Genomic DNA, 5,323 nt, shown 5'->3' with positions numbered 1-5,323 from the left:
TCTTCTCTTCTCTTTCTTTTTTTTTTTTTTGAGACAGAGTCTAGTTATATGGCCCAGGCTGGAGTGCAGTGGCGTGATCTCAGCTTGCTGCAACCTCTGCCTCCTGGGTTCAAGTGATTCTCCTGTCTCAGCCTCCCAAGTAGCTGGGATTACAGGTGCCTGCCACCACCGCCCAGTTACTTTTTGTATTTTTAGTAGAGTTGGGGTTTCACTGTGTTGGCCAGGCTGGTCTCGAACTCCTGACCTTGTGATCTGCCCACCTCAGCCTCCCAAAGTGCTGGGATTACAAGCGTGAGTCACCATGCCCAGCCCACACTCCTTTTCTTACAGCACTTCCGAGTCTGATAGCTATAACAGGAGGTTGTTTTAACTATGATATTTTAACTATGACTCTAATCTTTATAAAGGGCATAACTTCAGCAAGCCAAATTAGAACGCATATTTCTCATTACCCAACCAGAAAAGCTGACATTTCTACCATTAGGATTAGACTACTAAAGCCAGAAAAAGGCCCCCTCCTCCACCAAATATCTTCCCTGGGGAATGATAATGTGATAAATTGGGCTATAAATGGAGAAAACTAATTTGTGGGCTTAGCAGAAATTAACAGTCATTACTGTCTGCACACTAGAATGATAACCAATTTATGGGATTAGCATAGAGCAAAATAAGAGTTTCAGAGAACCAAAATAAGGATGAGACATTAATTGGGGAATAGGAGGCCCGGCACATTCCACGTAGCATATTGGAATTGGAAGAAAAGTAGCATATTGAGTTCTGGAGAAGGCGGGGTGTGTGAGTGCTAATAAAAGGCATGTGTGGGCTGTCTCCTTAACAATTCACCCTGGGTTTCATTACGACAGCAAGTTAAGAAGTTCAGCACTGTGCAGGTATCCATTAATGCCGTGACCTTAACCAAGTTTCTTAAAGTCTCAGAACTCAAGTTTCTTTTTTTTTTCTTTCATTTTCTTTCCTTCCTTCCTTCTTTTTTTTTTTTTTTTTTTTTTTGAGACTGAGTTTTGTTCTTGTTGCCCAGGCTGGAGTGCAATGGCATGATCTCCTCTCACCGCAACCTCCGCCTCCCGGGTTCAAGCGATTCTCCTGCCTCAGCCTCTGGAATAGCTGAGATTACAAGCATGTGCCACCATGCCCAGCTAATTTTATATTTTTAGTAGAGACAGGGTTTCACCATGTTGGTCAGGCTGGTCTCGAACTCCTGACCTCAGGTGATCCGCCTGCCTCGGCCTCCCAAAGTGTTGGGATTACAGGCGTGAGCCACCGCGCCCGGCGGGAGCTTCAGTTTCTTTACACGTAAAATTGGCATAATAAAAAAAGAGGGGTACAGTGAGAGAGTGCTGAAGATGAAGAGATTTATGTGAAAACCAGTTGTTAACAGGTGGTCAATAAATATTCATTCCCTTCTTTGAGCTTTTCCCTCTCTTGGCCCAGACCATGTCTTTCTCTGCAGCATTTACCACCATCTAACAGTGAGAGACAACTTACTTTTCCATTGTCCCCATTAACTTGTCAGCTGCATGAGAGCAAGGATTTTGTTCGTTTTTTACCTAGCACCTTGAGCCATGTCTAACGCAGAAAACTTTCCTTTGGGCAGTGCCATCTTGGACTTGTTTGCTGTCACTTCCATGACTTGCATTTATAAGGTTTTTGGAAAATGTTCCTTGATGAGAAAATATTCGAGAAAAATTGGATTATTTAGGAAGATGGGCAAACCTGCTCACAGAGACATTATCTGCTTAGTGACCTGTTATCTGCTGCCCTCTAATGGCTGAGCCGAGTCGCCATTAGCAGGCAGCAGGTGGCTTTGTCAAGATGTAGTGAGTGACCAGTGCCTGGCTCAGGGGGTGCAGCCAACCAGAGCTGGGAATAGAATGGGGCATTGCTGAAGGGGGAAAGAGAAAGACATGCAGAATACATACATGTTTGTTTCCTTCTTTGCACTGACCTGTGTGTCCTTTGGTGAGGAGCTCTGTGGCTTTTGAGTCAGAATAACGTTATTAAGTACAAAGAGAAAAAAAAAAAACAACAACTAAAGTCATTTTCAGAGCAGGGTTCACAGTAGAGTCAATGGCTCACCTGCCTTAGAATTACCCAAGTTGTTGGTGTAACTGAATTTCTCAGACCTCCTGAACCTGAAAGAGACTGAGGTCTGAGACTCTGCATTTGTTCGGTGAGCTTCCAGGCGATTCTGGTACAGTCAAGTTTGACACCTGAGGAGTAATCGCCAAACTTTTTTCTTCATCATGGAGCCCCAATGTATGTATGTTTGCTTGTTTATTTTTTAATGTTATAAATTAAATACAAAATGACTGTTCTAGTGTATTGTGTACATTATCAAACATTCAAAAATGGAAATTTTTAAAGGATAAAAAAATACACTAAAGTTTACGTATGAACTTCACATGCCACAGTTTGGATGAGTATAATTTATGCTAATTAAATGTTATGTAACTGATCCTTAGGGTGATCGTGATGGCACAACATTCATTTTCCCAAGTTTGTGGCCACAACATCAATAGGCATTACGAGGCAGCAGGATTATCTGCAGAGGTTTTATTTCTGCTTCAATAGCATCACGGGGCATTCTCTTTCTTCCCCTCCCCCTGTTTTTCTACCTCTTCACAATATTCACATTTGATGCTGGGAAAAGGTGTCATGTTTACTCTCTTAACCAAGCTGATGTTCTTAGTATTGCAACTTCTGGGTAGGAAAGTAAGTGTGGACTGGTAAGTGTGCTGGCATCGTACAGCCTGCAATGCCCAGGTGCTTAAGCAAACACACATATACACCCTTGGGACTACTCCAAGACTGAACCAGTTGCAAAATCATCTGCTGTGAAATCCTGCCTAGAAAGAGCTTTCAATGCATGATTACACTCCAATCTGGCTCTTAATTTTTCTGGGGTCATGGATCTTTAAGAATGCGATGAAAGGCCGGGCGCGGTGGCTCAAGCCTGTAATCCCAGCACTTTGGGAGGCCGAGACGGGCGGATCACGAGGTCAGGAGATCGAGACCATCCTGGCTAAAATGGTGAAACCCCGTCTCTACTAAAAAATACAAAAAAAAAAAAAAAAAAACCTAGCCGGGCGAGGTGGCGGGCGCCTGTAGTCCCAGCTACTCGGGAGGCTGAGGCAGGAGAATGGCGTAAACCCGGGAGGCGGAGCTTGCAGTGAGCTGACATCCAGCCACTGCACTCCAGCCTGGGCGACAGAACGAGACTCCGTCTCAAAAAAAAAATAAAAATAAAAAATAAATAAATAAATAAATAAATAAATAAATAAATAAAAATAAATAAATAAATAAAAAGAATGCGATGAAATCTTCAGGCTCCCCAAGGCTGGGAAAAAATAATTCACGTGACCATAGGTACCACTTAAGAGAGTGTAAACACTTCTGTAGTTCTCAAAGTGTGGACTCTGGGCTGGCAGAATTAGCATCATTAAGGAACTTAATAGAAATGCCCAGCAGGGCATGCTGGCATATGTCTGTAATCCCGGCATTTAGGAGGCCAATGCAGGAGGATAGCTTGAGGCCAGGATAGGAGACCAGCCTGGGCAACACAGCAAGACCCTGTCTCTACAAAAAGAAAGAGGCTGGGCACGCTGGCTCACACCTGTAATCACAGCACTTTGGGAGGCTGAGGCGGGTGGATCACCTGAGGTCAGGAGTTCAAGACCAGCCTGGCTAACATGGTGAAACCCTGTTTCTACTAAAAATACAAAATATTAGCCGGGTGTGGTGGTGTGGGTCTGTAATCCCAGCTACTCGGGAGGCTGAGGCAGGAGAATCACTTGAACTCGGGAGGCGGAGTTTGCAGTGAACCGAGATAGCACCACTGCATCCCAGCTTGGGCAACAAAAGAGAAACTCTGTCAAAAAAGAAAGGAAAGGATAAGAAAGGAAAGGAAAGGAGGAAGGAAGGAAGGAAGGAAGGAAGGAAGGAAGGAAGGAAGGAAGGAAGGAAGGAAGGGAGGGAGGGAGGGAGGGAGGGAGGGAGGGAGGGAGGGAAAGAAAGCGAGAGAAAGAAAGAGAGAGAAAGAAAAAGAGAAAGAAAGAAAAGAAAAGAAAATAAGCAATGCTCGACCCTCAAGGCTACTGAATCATTAACTTTGGGGTGGGAGCTAGCACTCTGTATTTAGCAAGCCCTCCAGGACTCAAGTTTGAGAACCCTCCAGAGCAGTTCTCCAACCTGCTTCCTTATTAGAATCACCTGGTGAGTTAAAAATAAAAAGGACTGATGTCTGATGCCTGGCCTCCAAACTCAATTAAGTTAATATACCTGAAAGTGGGGCCTGAACTGGACACTGGGATTTTTTTAAAGCTCCACAAAGGAGCTAAGCTCTGTAGACCCAAGTTTTAATAATCCAGGCTACTTCTCCTCCTCCTCCTCTTCCTCCTCCTCCTCCTTCTTCTTCTCTCTTCTCTTCTTCTCTTCTCTCTTCTTCTTCTTCTTTTTCTTCTTCTTCTTCGTTCCTCTTCTCTGCCTCTCCTCTTCTCTTCTTTCTTCCTTCTTCCTTCTTCCTTCTTTTTTCTTTCTTTCTTCTTTCTTCCCTCCTCCTCCTCCTCCTTCTTCTTCTTTTTTTTCTTCTTCTTTTACTTCTTTCTGAGACAGGATCTTGTTCCGTTGCTCAGGCTGTACTACAGTGGTGCAGTCATAGCTCACTGCAGCCTCAAACTCCTGAGCTCAAGTGATCCTCCTGTCTTAGCCTCCCAAAGTGCTCGGATTACAGGCATGAGCCACTGTGCCTGGCCCCAGGCTACTTATGACAACTCCAAAACCAAAGCATGATAGATTGCACTAAAGAGGAACTTAGCAACAGCCTGACTCGATTGCTCTTACTTACTGAGAAGGAAACTGAGGTCCAAAGAGATGGGGAGGCTTTCCAAGGCTACACCGTTGCTGAGTATCACAGTTAGCACCCAGTTCTCCTTCTCTCCCTGCTCCAGGAAAGGCCACACAGGGAAATATTGAAATCAAAGCGCTACGGAAGAAGCCTGGAAAGTTGAGATAGGCAAGTTTAATTTTTATTTTTTTTTTATTTTTTTATTTATTTATTTATTTTTTTTTTTTTTTGAGACGGAGTCTCGCTCTGTCGCCCAGGCTGGAGTGCAGTGGCTGGATCTCAGCTCACTGCAAGCTCTACCTCCCGGGTTCGCGCCATTCTCCTGCCTCAGCCTCCTGAGTAGCTGGGACTACAGGCGCCCGCCACCTCGCCCGGCTAGTTTTTTGTATTTTTTTTAGTAGAGACGGGGTTTCACCGTGTTAGCCAGGATGGTCTCGATCTCCTGACCTCATGATCCGCCCG

The sequence above is a fragment of the Piliocolobus tephrosceles genome, chromosome 2, assembly GCF_002776525.5.
Source record: "Piliocolobus tephrosceles isolate RC106 chromosome 2, ASM277652v3, whole genome shotgun sequence".
Classification (NCBI taxonomy): domain Eukaryota; kingdom Metazoa; phylum Chordata; class Mammalia; order Primates; family Cercopithecidae; genus Piliocolobus; species Piliocolobus tephrosceles.
The sequence above is the reverse complement of the archived record's forward strand: the minus strand, read 5'-3'. Positions refer to the sequence as shown.